This window comes from Homalodisca vitripennis, chromosome 8 (genome assembly GCF_021130785.1).
Source record: "Homalodisca vitripennis isolate AUS2020 chromosome 8, UT_GWSS_2.1, whole genome shotgun sequence".
Classification (NCBI taxonomy): domain Eukaryota; kingdom Metazoa; phylum Arthropoda; class Insecta; order Hemiptera; family Cicadellidae; genus Homalodisca; species Homalodisca vitripennis.
The window spans coordinates 6,137,600-6,156,209 of NC_060214.1; positions in this window are offsets into that span (position 1 = coordinate 6,137,600).

The following is an 18,610-nucleotide window of genomic DNA, read 5'->3' on the forward strand; positions in this document are numbered from 1 at the left end:
TTTAAAGACAATCAATTCTCCATGAAGCCTTCTTCTATCTATCCTCATGGGTTACTGGTCTGTGTGAGGATCTTATCAAACAGATCTACTCTTGTTGATACAGTACCAGTTCCATAGTACAGATCAAATTTAAGTATAATTATTACCTTTATTGTTAAATACCTCTACAATAATAAGAAAACCCTTAGTTTTGATCTTAAAGTAATAAAATTACAGCCACATTATAGATAATTTTCTCAATCTTTGAGGCGTGGAAGTTGCCTGATTACTATATGTTTCGCACATTACGTGTTATTTGCACGCGGACAGTAAAGTATATATTCAAGTTAGACCTAAACACGGCGTAAAAATTTGATCATCGATTTTAGTACATTGTCCCCTGCCACCAATTTATAGCATTAACTGTCCACTCTATTATTTGTTCTTAAAAAAATACTAAATAAACCACATGTCCACGATTTTTCAGCACGTACGTATAATATTTTACTCGGTTTGTTAATAAACTTACTTATTCTTCTATTTTCTAATTGCCATTATGGTTACTTACAACCCTATGTAAAGTTATTCTCTAACGCTCAGCCAAATCCCTTGGAGTGATATGCACCATCATCGAACTCAGAGTTTCTCATATAATATACTTTAAACTACAGATCAACCTCTTTCATATCTTCATTGAACACCTTTTTTAGTGTTTATTTTGATCATGCGCAAACCCTATTACAAATTATTTTATGCATTAATAAGTGATGGCAATAATTTTATAAATTTAACCCTTAATGTGGGTTTTAAACATTTAAAATTATGTCGGTTGGCATGTTAACGTCACCCTACATAACAATCGAACGTCAATTTAAAACCCAACATTAATTCAAAAGTACAATGCAATAAGACTTCACGCAGGTGAGAAAACTACACAATATTTTATGTCGGGACACAAAAAACATTAGCCGGATCGTAGCCAGAATGGCAGGTTTGATGTATGGGCTCGTCTACGGTTAATGGTAGTGACATGAATATTGTGAATATTGAATGTTATGTGTTATGAATATTAAGTTTATATTTACCTGATTCAACACTAGCAAGTCAAAAATCACAAGTAGTGTTGTAAAAGCGCGGAGACACAACACAGGGAAATATAACGAGAGAAATTTTTTACGGTTTCCTGTTAAAAGTGATCACCTTTTTATATCGAGTAGAATGTTTCACAAAGTGAATTTCAAAATCTCTTAACATAATACATAAATCTGATTATCTTTATATATAAGTACTAGCGGGCCCGGCGCGCTTTGCTGCGCATTTCAATAATTTTTTGCAAAAGTTGCCCGCGGCTTCGCACGCAATTTCCCGTTGAAAACAGTACACTATATTCACTTATTCTTTTTTCTATCACATTCTAAACATTGCTGAGATAATTGATAGTCGTTCCATCGTGAGCCTCTTGGGCGTATTATGAAGGTATGTACCATATTCCTGCCTCTATCTAGCTGTTACCCACGGCTTCGCACGCAAATCTTAAGAACCGAAGTCCTTATATTACTTAGTAAATTTTTTTTTTACTATAATAAATTTTAGATTAAATTAGTTATATCTCCGATGCCACGATTGAGCTTGCTTTGTTGTCTCGATCGAGAGAATATGTACACACGGAGTTTTGAGAACCATACTTCTGTCAAAAAAAACAACTAAGGTTGATTTTATAACATTCTTTATATTTGTAGCCAACGTAAGATAGTAATTATGATATCTGCATTGCTCTTCTGATCAAGCATGAGCATGGTTTATATTAAATAAATATTGCAGTTAAAGGTGAATTTTTACGTCAAATTTGAATTGTATTATCTGGATAGTAAAGTCTATGTTTAACAGTGATTGCAGAAACAGTTTAAACAAAATTTGTCGTTTCTCTTAAGCTTACTCTATGCTTTAAAACTATAAGTGTAATATATGTTTACAAAGAAGAGCTGATTAAAAATTTGAAAAGACGTTAACATATGTTTGCTGCAATGCATTTCTTATGGGTATTTCTGTAACCAGTGGGGCGGAATCCTGAATCGGGAAAGGGATGGGCATAGCTTATAAACCTTCTCCGTGGAAAAAATACATATACGTACAAATTTTCATCATGATCGGTCCAATAGTTCACGAATTCCATAAAGGACAAACATACAAACATTCATTTTTATATATATAGATTTACGCCACAAACACATACATGAAACTGTTAATAATTTTATGATATTTAAAAGAACCATGTTACAATTAATAAACTCTGCATTCAACCGAAACAAAATCCCCAGACGACCACCAACAGCTGATCGAGAAAAATAATAATAAACGTGTCGTCTCTTCAATAGAGGCGAGCAGTTGCAAGCTGAAGATTATCTCGTATCAAGTGAAGCGCTCAACCACAACCAGACGCTTCAGATATAATCTTCATGAGCGGGTTAAGCAGATTACACGTTCTTCGTATACTGCTTCGCCACACGTTACCGTAATACATGGTGTCTGGTACATACTTGAATATTCCCAGAAACAAGGTTCGGTATTATATATAACGAGTATTATAAAAATCTAATACACTTATTATAGTTTCAATTTATCATATTATTCCACATACAAATATATATCATTAACGAATGTTTACCATGTAATTTGATATATCTGATTCTTTAATTATCCCTGAATGAACTAGAAGCGTTTTGAAAATCAAATATTGTTCTCGCTTAAATAGCGAACTTGATTTTTACTTTTTAAGCCCCTATTTTTCACCACTTTGCAGTGTAATTCACAAGAACTAGGGTTTTCACTTTTTACCTCTAATAACAGATTAGTTTATCATCTAAAAACAAACCGAGATAGATTACCAATTCACGCTTTGAGCCAAATTGCTAAAACTTTTACGTTTAATCTGTAAAAAGTAAAAAACTAGAACTAAGAGAAAATTTACTGAACTGCCAAGTGCAGCCATATGCTTATGACTCCAATTCCAATCTACATATTAAATATCTGGAGGCTTTAAGATTACCTTTGAAAGATATTCTTTTTATTTTCAGATAATACTGTTATTTTATTTTTAAAGTCCAATAATTATGTTTATCTAAAGGGTTATGTAAAATAAATTAATCGTAAGATACACCTTATTATTGTTATTTAATAAGCTATATTTTATAACTGTTGACGCCGTCACACAACCACAGGTTTTCATACGGCAACAAAGAATCTAAATACTTATATTTGTTTACAACAGTATGCACAGTATTTATACCCACATGTGATACTCACGTCATTACATTCTGGGCTATTAAGGGGGTTTAGTACGGCCTGTTCTTTAAATGCTAATTTATGAAACTTCGTGTACCTTTTTCTCAGGAACCTTTTGGCCTATCGTAATCAAACATTAGGACAATATTATAATATGGGTATTCCTTAACAGTTAGTTAAGATATATATTTAAAATATAAAATATATATTTTTTGACAAAACTATGTAGTATTTTGTTTTATTACAAAAATATGTTATAATTTTTTTAATGTCTTGCGCTCAAAATGTGTGTGCTACTTTAAAGTACAACTGTAATTTGTTTTATCCCAACCTGATGAGAAGTTTTAGAGAAAAGTTACATATGTTGTAAAAAATAAGTAAATTTTCGGGAAATAGCAGAAAAAGACCATGCATAGTCTTATAAGTGAGTTCACTAACCTTTAACATAAGTTTAATAACATCCTGCTCCATAACTGGGGTTATCAGGATCCTCTAACTCTCCCCATTGGTCTTCCAGCTTTCTTTTAGCACTTGACCGAGCTTGTGTAGCTTTTTTGGCTACATCGGAAACCATGTGCTGGGCTTTTTTTAACCAGAAATATCCAGCTTTTTCATTGCTTCACTAAATTTATGACCCACTATCATTCCTGTGTGTTTTAAAACAATGCACCTTGCAATATTTCCTTTATTGAAGGTATTTATAGCATCATACACTCCTAGGTGCAGAGTATGTATGACTACGAAGACGATTTTTGGGAGGCGATTCCAAATTATTTGGTTCACAAACTCATTTGGATTTTATGATCTGCCATAGAGACATTTTCTAAGCAAGTCAGGTGAACTCAAATCTGCAAAAATAGGTTTTATCTTTTTCGTGATGACTGGAGAGAGATGGAAATGTTTTGAGTAGTCGTACGGTTCATTTGAAGCCATGGCCTTTTGGTAATTACACCTACTATCACCTGGTTACCTAAAATATTCGATATATATATATATATATATATATATATATATATATATATATAAATATATATATATAATATATTCTTCCAAATTAAATTAAAACAGTTCTTGGCATCGGATTTTAAAAACGTTTCCAGCACACTCATCAGAAATTAAACTAGAATATTTAAATTTAAATAACCTAAAATTGAAAACTTTTATATTTTGCCGTTCTGAACATCTTTAAGGGCTAGCTGAAAAGCAATTGTATGATTGTTGTTATAAGTAATTGTGATATAATACAGTCTCTAAGTTAGAAATATTATTTAAGAGTGTTTTTGTACAAAATATTAGTAGCACCTGATAAAGAAAAACATATTTTTAGTTTGGATACATAAAATTGCAGCACATGGGAGACAAAATGGCAGAGATATGGAAACAGTTGACCAGCTGTTGCTCTTGCTTGTACAATCATTTCCTCACATACTTTATTAAAGATGGATACTGATACTTGTTTGTGGTCTGTAAATATGTTATCGTCTAAGGATACTATTGCATAAGGATAGTAAAATCCTTATGCCATTTTTATTTTGTCATTTGATAACGTATGTTTTTCAAAATACTAACCAAAAAAGCGAATGTTTAAATCAATTCCAAAATTACGCTGTAATTATGTCAACTACACAAGCATGTATTCTACATATACTCAAACTCTCTAATATTCAGTTAGTTAACTCGCAGTAGAGAACTGTAAGTATCCGCATTTTGTGGGAGGGGGGGGGGGGGGTTGGTTCTGGATCCACTGTTCCCAGGCCCGGGCTAACACTAAACAAAATTAGTTATGCTTACAGCAGACCAAACTATGAGACAAATTAATCATACAAAATAGTCACAATATATCATGTTTATTTTAATAATATATGAAAAATTTAAATTTAAAACATTTTCGACAGCAAAACTTGAAAGGAACCACCGACAACCCTTAAGTCTCCCTAGATTCTAAAATGTTTATTTTTTATATTTATTAAAACTGATATGACAAAACAAGGATATTATGTTCAGAGTTGATAAGCACTATGAACATTTTAAGTTATTTACATAAACAAAATTTTAGAGTTTAATATGAGATAACTTGTATAAAACTGCTCTATTCAATCAAAGAAATTTTTGGACCGAATCAATATTTTGCGAAAAAACAACATAACTTCAAACCCACACCTAAGCATCTCTTGTAAGTCCACAACAACGATGAAATGTGATGTTACGTTTATAGAGATCCGCAAGTTCCACAAAATCCCTTTACTTAAATTTTTGAGTAGTTTAACTGCACTTTTTTGACCTGGTTAAAAATTAATCAATTATATAATAGGGTAGATATATAGTAAAATACTTTCTTAAATCCCTCTAAAAATTCTGTATTAATAACCTTCAAATTAAACTCTGCATTATATAAATATTTTTATCTAGAAATGAAAATTTAAATTTAATATCCAAAAGCTTACACGACCAATTATACTGTAAAGAAAAGTCTTCTTCTTTCATATTAAATTAAAGTTATTTTAATATGAAAATCAATTAAATTTAAAATTTTACTTTAAAATAAAATACATTTTTAATGTAATTCAAAATAAAATGTACTTTTTCTTATTATAAGCGAAACTAAATAAAACTTAACTGAAAATTGGTGACAAATTCTTCGATCCACGTGCGTCACTTCTTGTTACTGTAGGTACAGATGCAAAATTAAAACTTTAATTATATATGTTTTAATATATTTACATAAATATATTCACTAAAATCTTTATATCTTGATGTATACAAATAATTCTGACTGTTGTATACTACATCGTTATTGCAAATAACCTTTAACTAGTATTAAAAATGAAAACTTTACTTGAACAATATTTGCAACATGCACTCTCTTGAAAAGCTTCCGTTAATTATTTAGCCAATTTTAAATCTTCTTTATTCCCTTTTGTATCAAAATAATACAATAATCCCTGTAAAAGAAAACTAACATTAGTTGACTACAAATTCCCATATTAAAATCTTAACTCGACTGTAAAAGAGCTACTTACGCAATATCCCGCACAGACTTGTAGAAGAAACTAAGACCAAAAACACCAACAATTTAATCCACAAATGACTGAAAAGGCACTTAGATGAACGTGTCGGAGGTTTTTTAACGACCCCTTAACCTAACCAACTAACTAACCAGCGACGCCTTTTATTGGCCTGAGACTGTCCAACCACAAGGCCAGAGAAATCCATTGTCAACTGAAACTATATCAAAGTCGATTTATAGAAAACCCTGCTGTCTTACTGTATCATTCCTACATCCGCGGGCCCTATTTTGAGATATTTCATTATTTATTTTACCTATATTTTGACAACACCAATTAAATTTTAAAATATTTTTGCACATATTTTCTCCTATAAATATTTAGCAATATAATTTTAATTCTCCTATGTAGTAAATGCTACACATTTATTATGATGAACTGATGAATTGATATATCACAATGTGTCCATTATTATCACACCCAAATTAACCAATAAAAAGACAGCATAACAAATAAATATATCTGGACTGAGAGGAGGGTAAAGTCGTATTGCAACATTCTTGAAGAATGTATTTTCTCGACGAGATAACCAGCAGTGTAGTTCTTTGCGGGCGTGTTGAGGAATGCAGGAATGTACAATCCTCAGGCTGGTTTGTGTAGACTGAGTTACCCAGATTGTGTAATAGCAAGTCCCTCTTGTAAACAATAACAATGGCACTAGTAATCTACCGTCTTACTGTAGACTCTTCTGAGTGTCTAAGCTGGTAGTAGGCATATAATATGTCTTCTGTAGATTCCTCACCCACTGTCCTATCCATCAGTTATATTTTCTCTTGCTGAACTTGATGGCTTCATCCATCTTGACAATTTTACCAGAACTAGTAGTAAGCTGTCTCTATACAAATAAAGAGCGATAACTTCCCTGTAATAGACACCCCAGCGCGAAGTGTCTGTTATTCTGTTTGACTGCCTTGTCAGAACCGGATGGTAATATTCATCAAAGATGTTGTAAGATACAAAATTAATCGTAGCGAACTTTTGCTCTGACTTAAGCTCAAACAAAGTTAGTGTACGTTTAATGAACACATTCTTTTTAAGAAACGTCCATTTAGTTTTAATGGAAAACAGTTCCTTGTTTATGGTTTCTACTAAATCAATCAAGTTTGCCTTTTTCCGGTCTAGCCGTCGAACACTAAGAAGTAATTATGAAAACTATTTACATAATAATTGTTATGATGTATAAATCTATATGAATGCAAAATCTTGGCAAGAGGAGCTCTCCTAACTCCGATTGAAAGTTTACGGCACGTAGCGCCTGACAAAACAAGGCGGCAATATTGAGGCTGTATACATATTGCCTGCAACAATAATGTAGGGCGCTCTTCACACTAGTCGTACATTCCACGGTTGTCTATTGAGTTAGCGTCGGAGCTTTACTAAGGAGCATCATGTCATAGAGTAAATACAGTAATTACATTACATTAATAATTAATATCACAAGTTCTATCATTTATAAATGCTTCATTAATCAAAGCATTAATACCAGAAAAAACAGCACAACCTACAGAAAAGGGAACGAATAGGAGGATGAGAATGGAATGAAATCAGAAGAAAAACTGAGAGAAATAATCTCCTGGATGTGGTTGTTCCAGTTAAGTTCAAAAGAATTAGTATCAAACACAGAAAAAAATAAAAAGACCTGTTATCAATTATATTATTATTTCGTACATTAGAAATCACTAAAAATAACGAAACCAGTTTTCCTAAGTTAATTATTATTTCAAAGCGTAAAAATAAATAATAAACCGTTCTGATTTGTGGAAACATATTTATAAACAGTTGCAGTACAGCAATCATAAATATTCAATTCCGATGTAAAAAAAACTTCCCATTCAAATAAATATTATCAAATTATATTACATTATATCGTGGTAAGAGATCATTTCAGGATTTAAATTATCGAAGAGAAAAATAAATTATAAAACATCTACATAAAAAATTTCGAAATACCTATTTTAGCAAGCTGTAGTATAACAAATCATTTCCACATACAGGAATCGTTTATTTCATCTCTAACTAATTTTACAAAAAAAAACAAACAAACAAAAATAAGTGATTTATTTTCCTTTATACTACAAGGCTTTCAGTTTCAAAACTAGTTATGAGTTCTACGAATTGTATGTTTAATTTCCGTTACTAAGTAGTATAAATAGTAATATTGTCTATTAGTGCTATTAAATGATTTTGTATTTGCCATTATTATGTAATATATTTTATTTTAAAAACAGTAAGAATAAACATAAAATGCTTTGGTAGCAGTTTAAGCCTCATACATAAACGATAGTGTAAGTATATCTCCAGTAAATAAACAAGAGCTGAAAACTCGTTAAGAGATTACGTACATCCGAGTCATTCAATCGATTTCCAGAAGTCATTCAGAAGTTCGGACGGTAAATCGATTATTTTCGGACTGTTAACTGCAGGAAATCGGCGAGAGGGAGAATCTTGTTTTGTATCAAGCTTCTTGCAGGGCAGATATTTAGGAGGTTACAATCGATAAAAACTTTTAAGCCATGGGAGGCGCTACATGCCTACTAAAAATGATAGTTTTCATAGTTTCGTTAGTTTTGCTTGGCCCTCACTGAAACAATACCGATGATTTGCTGCATCTCTTCCTTTTCCTCGCTTATTTAAAAATCACAAAGAAAACACTCGTAGATCAATACTTCATACATTAATAGTACAAAATTCATATTTCATTAACTATTTTCATTTATAACAATTTAGAATATCAAAAGAGATTTAGTTCAAAATTGGTTTCTTAATGTAGTATTTGCTACATAGGCAATTTAAAATTTATTTATTAAATATTCATGGGGGAAAATATTTTATAATTTAATTATTGATGTCAAGGTATAAGTAAATTAAATTAAATAATTTCTCAATAAAGGGTTCTGCGGATGTAAGATGATACAGTGAGATAGCAAGGTTAATATAGTAGTCTAGTTTCTTAACGTGATTACACTAGGAGTAGTTTGAAGATTACTTTGTTCTCTCTGACCTTGTGATTGGTTAGTTGGAGGCCAATCAAAGGCTTGGTTTTTAGTTAGCAGGTTTACTGGAAGGGGAGGTATAGATAGCTACGACACGCAATTCTCGGCGTCTTTTTGGAGTGTTATTTTGTTTTTAATTTAGATGGTTTGCGTTTTAATAGTTTCCTGTACCCATCTGGGAGGGATTTTATGTAAGTAGATCTTTATATAGTCGAATTACGATTTTCAGATGGGAGTTTTACTGTTTACAGATGGTAGCTTTCTTTTACAGATGGTAGCTTTCTTTTACAGGTTTAATGTATACATTTTTATACCAAAGGGATATACGTAAAAATATTTAAGATAAGGCAGTATCTTATTGCCAACCCAGCAGACGATCTTACGGCCATTGCTGAAAAGAGTGTTAGAAAATATTGCAAGCATACAGGTATTCCTGCGTGGAACTGTACGCATTGTACAATTTACATTTGTACATTTAAAGTGATTTTAAAAAGTATTCTCCTATCTATCTACCCTAATAAATACAATTAATTAATTAATTTTAAACTAGATCATTGAAAGCAGTTAAACTAATCAAAACATTATGTAAAGGGATTTTGTGAAACTTGGGGATATATATATATATATATATATATTATATATATATATATATATATATATATATATACAATTAACAGCATTAACAATTTATGTATTTGTTTCCTTTCAACGGTCAAAAACCAATTTACATTTATAAACTTATGATAGATGATTAAATAATACTTAAAGAAAAGGGCCAAACCAAACATGCAACTGGACTCTAAATCAAATCTAGGCATAATTAACAATAAATAAGAAATGTATAAATTATAATAAAAATTAGTGATAGTATATAATAATAATGGGAACAGTATTTAACTTAAATACACTACTGTATAAGATGTGACATCATATGGATAAATAAAAAAGATAAATAATAACAGTGCAAGTAAACTATAAAATTATTAATAACAATGAAAACTAAACTATAAATGAATAACAAGAGTAAAAAATACTAATGAGTGATAGTGGTAAATAAAAACTGAAAAACAATATTTAACTTAAAAGCATGCACATTACTGTCTAAGACGTGACATATAAATAAATAAAATGATAAATAATAACAGTGCAAATAAACTATATAAAGTAAACAACAATGGGAAAAAGATTGTAAATGAATAAAAAGAAAAAAATATATACAGAAACCAACATAGAAAAAAACTATAAAAACATCAAATGCAAGCAATAAATGTAAATATATAACCAAGAGGCACAGTCGTAATTATAAATATATAACAAAAAAAAGCAAAAACAATAACAGAGCAACAACAACAGTTAATAACACAACAAGAATAATGGGGGAAAAAGTTATCAGACGAGATGTAAGTCATGACAGGCTAGTCGTAATTCTCTCTTGAAGGCATCACAGCTCATATTAAAGAAGTCCAGATGTCTGGGGAGGTTGCTTGCCAGGCGTCGAAGACGTGGAAAAGCACTGTGAAACATGTACTGTGTTGTGAAGCGCCGCCTTGCAAACAGCTGGGGGTGACGAAGATGACGTGATACCCGGAAGTCCAGCAATTCGAGCAATTATTCAACGATTATTAACAATTTGAAGTAATTAGTTATTTTAATAACTTGAATTATTTTCAATAAAACGAAATATATTGATTGATATGATTTAGAAATTTATTTCATATACGAATATTCTGAATCTATTTACGTAAAAAACAGTTTACGTCACTCTAGTTGTGTAGCATTATTGCCTAGAATACTTTTTACAACACGTTAATTTAAAAATATAACGCATGAAAATAAACTGTATTTTAATAATGCTTCATTTTAGAAATTAATATCCCATCTTTATACAGTTTTAAGTAAATCTACTTCAACAGAACAGTACAAGGTTTTTGCCAAAAGAAATCTATATACAGATTTTTATTAATCGTAAGTTTTTCATTAATTTTAACGAGTTGAAATCTGTTGGATGAAGAGGTTTTGCTCAAGTATTGAACCGCTTCCCTTTGATATTGAAATATAAGTGAAGAGCCTCCAGTCAGACGGAATGTACGATGTCGCCATTCTCCCGATTTCCTCAGAGACGCTGAGAGACTCATTAACAACAGTTGACGGTACGGCATCACTTCCTATTGACACATTGACACGGAGCTGCGTTCCTTTGGAAGCTCGGTCGTTGCTGCTTGCTGAATGCTACAACAGATTTCAGATTTCTTATAAACGCTAAAATGTTCATTAACGAACGAAAGTTGTTGTCATGACATCTCCCTTAATCCTAATCATTAGGGCCTGCGTTCCTTTGATAGCTCAGTCGTTGCTGCTTGCTGAATACTACTACAGTTTCAGATGTCTCATAAACGCTGAAGGTGCATCAATGAAAGTTAATATAATTACATCTCTCGGAATCCTAAAGGTACACTCCTACATTACACTTTACAGATGTAGTTAACACTTTGCAGATGTAGTTAATTGATAAGGGACTATTCACATGAGATTAATATATATGGAAACTGTGTATATCTCCCCCACATTACAGATAGAGTTCATTGATAAGGGACTAATGCAGGTGAGATTAATAATAATATATATATATATATATATATATAATATATATATATATATATATATATATATATATATATATATATATATATATATATATGGAAAACCTGTGTATATCTCCCGACATTACACTTTATAAATGTAGTTAACACTTTACAGATGTAGTTAATTGATAATGGGCTATTCTGATCAGATTCATATACAGGGTGAGGCAACCACCCGTACAGTACGTATAGCGGCCAAACCAAACTAAGTAGATTATTCGTAACAATTTAAACCCCCCTATTTCCCACCCAAAGAATGTGGAGAAATTATTTTGAAATTCTAAAACTCCCCCAAAAGGGTAGGTTTTGGGGGTAGGGGTGGTTTTTGGAAAATTTTCAAATGTAAAGGTATGTTGTTTAGTTAGTTATACCTCATTTTAAAGTATTTCTTCACTGATTATTTTGATGCAAAAAATTTGAACCTATCTTGCCGCTTATGTAGGTACAGGGTACACCAAAACATTACAAAAATCAGGGGTTTGTGGGTAATTTATTGCAACTACCTGCACAAATGTAGAGAGACGCTATTTTCACTCAAAATTAATGATGAGACGGCTTATCGAAAAATATCGTCAAATGCCACCCCTACCCCAAAATTTACACATTTTAAAAACACATCGAATTTTTGAAATACTTAACAGCCCCAATCTAAAAAAAATCAAATAGCAACCTAGGTTGTGTTGTACATAATTAGAAAGGTCTTTAAAAAATAAACATTTTCTGCATTTAAAGTTTGTCTCTATCTCCAATGGTTTTCAAAACTGTAGTAGAAAAAATAGATTTTTTAATAATTTTACTCAATGTATTTATTATAAAAGTCAGTGCAATGTGCAAGTAAAAAAAAGTTCCAACAGTAAACTCGTCTCTTATGTTTATGATTGAAAAAATACTGTACCAATTTTTAAATGAGTCTTTAAAATTTAAAAAGGTATTGGAACACTGTAAACTACAATGTCTTACGATAAGTGCTGAGTTCTCTCATGAAACAGGAAAATTCCCCATTTATTAAATTAGTACATTTTGAATTATAAAAAGTTTTACACTTAAATTACACAAAATGTATAGGAGAAAACCTGTTGTTATTTAATCATTGATATGAGTGCCATGGAAGGAAGGAGTATCCTGTCATTATTAAAAAAGATAAACACTTCAAACTGGTTTTGAAAACAAATCTACCATGTTACAGCAGCATCATGGTAAATTATCAATATTACAATTATCAATTATCAAACTAAAATCAACAATAACCTAGTAACTGACCTCATGAAGAGTTAAAACCGGTACTCAAACTGCAACCCATTGTTTTCTAGACAATCAATCAATCAAAGAGAACTTTATTTCATATACATCGAGTACAGAATATGTGTCAATATGTATGTAAAAAATTTTATCTAGCTTAAAACATAGATCAAGATAAAAATGTCATGTCCAGTTTTAAAAATTCCTCGATGGAGTAAAAAACGTCCTGTCAGCAAGCATGCACTGAGATTCCTCTTCAAACGCTGACTCTCTTGTTATACTCTTGAGGTGTCTTGGTAGGAGATTGTAAAATTTTGCACCTGCATAAGATGGCTTCTTGGTAGTCATGGTGAGTCGATGAGGTTGTAAGACGAAGTCTGTCACATTGCGGGTTCCATATGAATGAATTTCGCCCAGCCCAGTCTATTGTAATCAGTGTTAAATACATGTAGAATGGTTTGTTGTATGTAAAGAGCCACCACTGTCTGAATTCCAAGGTCTTTGAAAAGCACTTCTGCACGAGTCAAGATGATTTAGACCTGCCAATATTCTTACCGCTTTCTTTTGAAAGTTTTAGAACTTTAGTCATATTTCCTATACTTGACCTCCCCATATTATCAAACCATACCTCACAACAGACTCAAATAGGGCAAAATAAGCGACCCTGGCCGGTTGACAGATCTGCAACAGACCTTATTCTTTTTACAACATACAGGGCAGTACTCAGTTTCCTGCACACCATGTCCACATGAGGGGTCCAGGACAGATGTTGGTCAATGATCACTCCTAGGTATTTGGTCTCGTCCTCTACTTCCACCATTGGCAACCCCTCGGTTAAGTTTGCAGCTCTTGTAAACAGGATTTGTTTAGTTTTGCTGTCATTTAGTGCAAGATCGTTCTCTTGACAATATTGTTTTGCCATATTGAAAGCAATGAAGGCCTGACAATCTAAATCATTAGGGCCTTTTCAGCAAGTATAAGAGCTGTGTCATCAGCGTACATTGTGGTGTGGGGCTTGCTCCTTTAGGTAATCTGGGAGATCATTTGTTACCAATACATACAATACTGGACCCAAGTACTGAGCCTTGAGGGACCCCTCTTGTTATATTGAGGGGTTTTGACATAGCTGGTAAACTGTGTTATTAGCTGTATATTTCAGCTCTACTAGTTGAGTCCTGTTCTTCAAATAAACTATTAAACCAGTTTATTGCATTGCCTTGGATTCCTAAAGTCATCAGCTTAGTAAGAAGTAAATTATGTCCCGGTGTGTCGGAAAGCTTTACTTAGATCCAAGAAAATAGCAGATACTATTTTTCCAGTTTCAATTTGGTCAATTACATTCTCAAAGAAGTCAGTGATAGCTGTGGTTGTAGATTTAGAGGATAAAAATCCGTGCTGATGTTTACTGAGCAAATTATTGTCCATGAGGTGGGTTATTAATCTTGTTAAACGATTTTTTCAAATATCTTGGAGATGGTTGATACAAAAGAGATATTGGTCTAAAGTGGCCAGCTTCTGTGCTTTGTGGTTGTTTCTTGATAGGGATTATTTTGGCAATCTTGAGGTCAGCTGGAAAAATACCCTGAGCTAAGGACTTGTTCATAATATCAGTCAGAGGCAGTGTAATTTCATCAACACAGTGCTTAAGTAAGATAGATGAGACATCATCTATGCCTGCTGATGGCTTTGATTTCATTGCCATGATGGTTTTCTTAACTTCTGCCTGTGTAGTGCTATGAATAACAAATTCAGGTGCATTGGTGGTGCATTGAGGCTTCCTTGAGATATCTGAAGTTTGGCCTGCTTCTTTTAGTGTTATCTCAGCTATAGTTGTAAAATAAGTATTTTAGGTGCTCAGCTATTTCGAATGGACTGTTTAATTTGTTGCCATTGACTGTCAATTCAAGTGGAGTGTCCTGTTTCTTCTTATTCATTATTAATTGTGTCCCAGACTGCTTTTGACCTGTTTTCTGAGTTGCTTATGCGGTCTAACTATTGCTTGCCTTTTTTAGATATTTCAGTCTCATATCATAGGCTTTTTCTTTTCTGCTGTTTGGGTTTTAGCAGCTACGCAACCTGTGGTTTCTTCTCTTATTTAAGGCTTCTAAAAACTCGGTCTTCAGTCTTTGAGCTTCTGGATCATTTAAAGTGACAAGCTCTTGCATTACGCTTTGCTTTGGTTTTTTTTATAAGGACATGATAGGTTCATTGCAGAGTTCAGTATTTGGCTAAAATTCTAAAAGCAGTGTCCACAGCTGGTGCATTAAGCACTAATCCCCAGTTAAGTCCCTTTAAGTAGTCACTCAGGCTGTCAAGGTTATTTTTATTAAGATGTCTTCTAATTGAATAAGTTGTGGGAACAGGTGATTTCTTCAGATTCGTTGAACACAGCTGTGCGTTGTGATATCCGAAAGCCCTGTGGTCAAGACATCTACTGTGACTTCTGGTAAAGGGATGTTGGAGCAGACACAGTCAATTGATGTTGATGTAGTGCTGGTTATTCTGGTAGGTGGCAGTGATAATCTCCTAACACCATATTGTGCAAGAGCGTCATTAAGTTTCAAACAGGGACTGTCTTGAACTAGGTTGTCCACGTTGATGTCGCCAATTATAATGCTTTGTTGAAAGGGGATTGTGTTCAAGATCTCTGTTAAGTGATCGATTGCCTCATCCAAGTTCCCAGATGGTGGTCTATAAACACCCAAACACATAGATGCTCTTTTGACCTTCTTTGATTTGATAAGTTGGGTCTCACATATCATCTCTAGTGCTGGAATTGTATCAATCCTGTCCACTTTATTTCCCAGATTTAAGTGTTTATATATGGCTACAACTCCTTTTTGATTATGCATCCTAGAGAAACTTTCCTACCAGTTCATAGTTAGGAATTTTGGTATTTTCAAGAGCATCATGTTTTAGTCCGTGCTCCGTTAGCACAACATTACTAGGAAAGAATTCGTCTAACAAGTGGTTTAGTCTGTTCACTTTATTTGACATGGAGTTGATGTTCTGATGTAATATAGTCAGTTTACTTGTGTCATTAAATTTCTCCCCTGTGTTTCTGTGCACAGAGACTATTTTGTTTTTAGTTTTACTTTTATCTTTTGGCAGAGGTCTAAAAAAGCTTTGATTTGCACCATTACCACGTATAATGTTAATGGGCTCTTGTAGCTCATTTTCTGTTGCGTAGGATAGAGAGTTGTGGTTCAGTTTTTTGGTAAAGGGAGTTTGGCTGACTCTCCCTATGTCTTGGTCGGGTATTTGTCAATTTTGTAATAAAATGTTGTAGTTCAGTTTTTTGCTAAAGGGAGTTTGGCTGACTCTCCCTATGTCTTGGTTGGGTATTTGTCCATCTTGAGGTAAAATATCGTGGTTCAGTTTTTTTGTTAAAGGGAGTTTGGCTGACTCTCCCTATGTCTTGGTCGGGTATTTGTCCATTTGTAATAAAATGTTGTAGTTCAGTTTTTTGCTAAAGGGAGTTTTGGCTGACTCTCCCTATGTCTTGGTCGGGTATTTGTCCATTTTGTAATAAAATGTTGTAGTTCAGTTTTTTTGCTAAGGGAGTTTGGCTGACTCTCCCTATGTCTTGGTTGGGTATTTGTCCATCTTGAGATAAAATATCGTGGTTTCAGTTTTTGTTAAAGGGAGTTTGGCTGGACTCTCCCTATATCATTTCCATAATAACTGTTGGAAAAAGAAGCCTTACTTAAGTTTTTTTAAGTAGTCTTTTATGTTATTATTAAAGAAGTCGATGAAAGTTTCATCTTTGTCCAATTTGTAGGCTGTGCAAGGGGGCTGGAGCTGAGATGTACCGAAGGAGTTGAATGCACTTTTTAGTGTTGGTTCAATAACATATTTCTCTGCTGTGGGTGTTGCAATGCTGGTCCAATACTTGTGGTGTTTTGCTTATTACGTTTGTGGAATGCAGAGTTTAAAAAGATTCTTGATTTCTGCCTTTTTTGTCCTTCTCTATGGGGTTTAAGATTTTGTTCTGCATTCATGGTTTTTGGATGGTAGGTTTTTATTTTGCGGAGTTCCAATTACTTCTTCAGCCCGAGTTTCCTCAATTTCGTATATGTCCGTGGTTATTGCTTTGTGGTTATCTTCTAAGAAGTTTCCCCCCTGTTTCTTGTCCCTGAAGCACTGGTAGGATCCATCAAAGTAGCGGTGTATCATGGGCTCAACTATAATAATCTTCCCTCGGAGACAGAGGTCTGAGAGTTAATTCGGTCTTCAATTTCTTTCAATAACACACTGTTGATGTCCTCATTGTCAGCTAAAAGTGGAGATAAGGTTTTAGGTTGGTTATCAGGTTTTTGTAGAGTTTTATCAAAACTTTTTCACCAGGTATTTCTTTTTAAAAAGTCCTTGGCTTGTACATGAAACATCTTCATCTGGAGGGAAAGCAACATGAATGGTAGGTGGAAGGTACACTATTAAGTACGTTAATGTGGTTTTCATTATTGCTAGCTTCATTCTTGTTTGGCTTGGTGTGTAAGGATAGGGTGAGCTCACGAAATTGAATTCTTGCCTCCAGTTCAGTATTACAAGTTTCCAGGTTATCTTTTACAAGCTGAAAATTGGTTTGATATTAAACTCCTTTTCTTCCCCTTAACGATTTTACTGTATCTCTCAGACAGAGTTCAATCCTTGAGGTGAAGGTATCTCTCATTATCTCTTCTCTACTGATCGTGTTTATAGCCTCCCCTCATCCGCTGCATTATGTCCTCTCTAGTTGTTGGTCTTGATTTATACACTAGGTCTTTTATTCTACCCCACAAGGAGAAATAAACAATTTAAATAGTCTTAATCCTGAGGCTCTGGACTCCAATTATTGTGTCTTGTCCTCTTTTCCCAATCTTTGACTAGAGCTTTAATGTTGGAGAAGGCTATCCCACAACCTGGCTCAGACCCACCATTGTGGATAAAACTGCTTTGGTGTGGTAGTAAAATAACATTGAGGCATATCACAACATTGGTTACATGCCAGATGAGAACTATCACTACGTACGTACAGGTAGCTTGCTAGCCCCAAGAAAATATTCCCTTGGCATCGCAGAGAACTCATTTAAACCTGTGACAGCTGTGCTCGGATATTTCAAGCAGTTAATTTAAAACATAGATTCTTCTTGTATTGGATTTTATTATACATTAATTTAAAAATAACACTCCAATAAGTAAATTTGATTTTTGTGAGGCCTTTCGCTTTTAAGTAAAACATCAGACCTAAAGTGGTTTTCATTTATGTGAGTCTGATGATGTTTTCCTTGAAAGTGAAAGGCCTCACAAAAATCAAATTTACTTATTGGAGTGTACGATGTTTAAATTACTGAACAGTTAATTTAATATTTAAATACATGTTTAAAACGCAATCACTACAAACATGGTCTCCAGTCCTAAGAAGGAAACA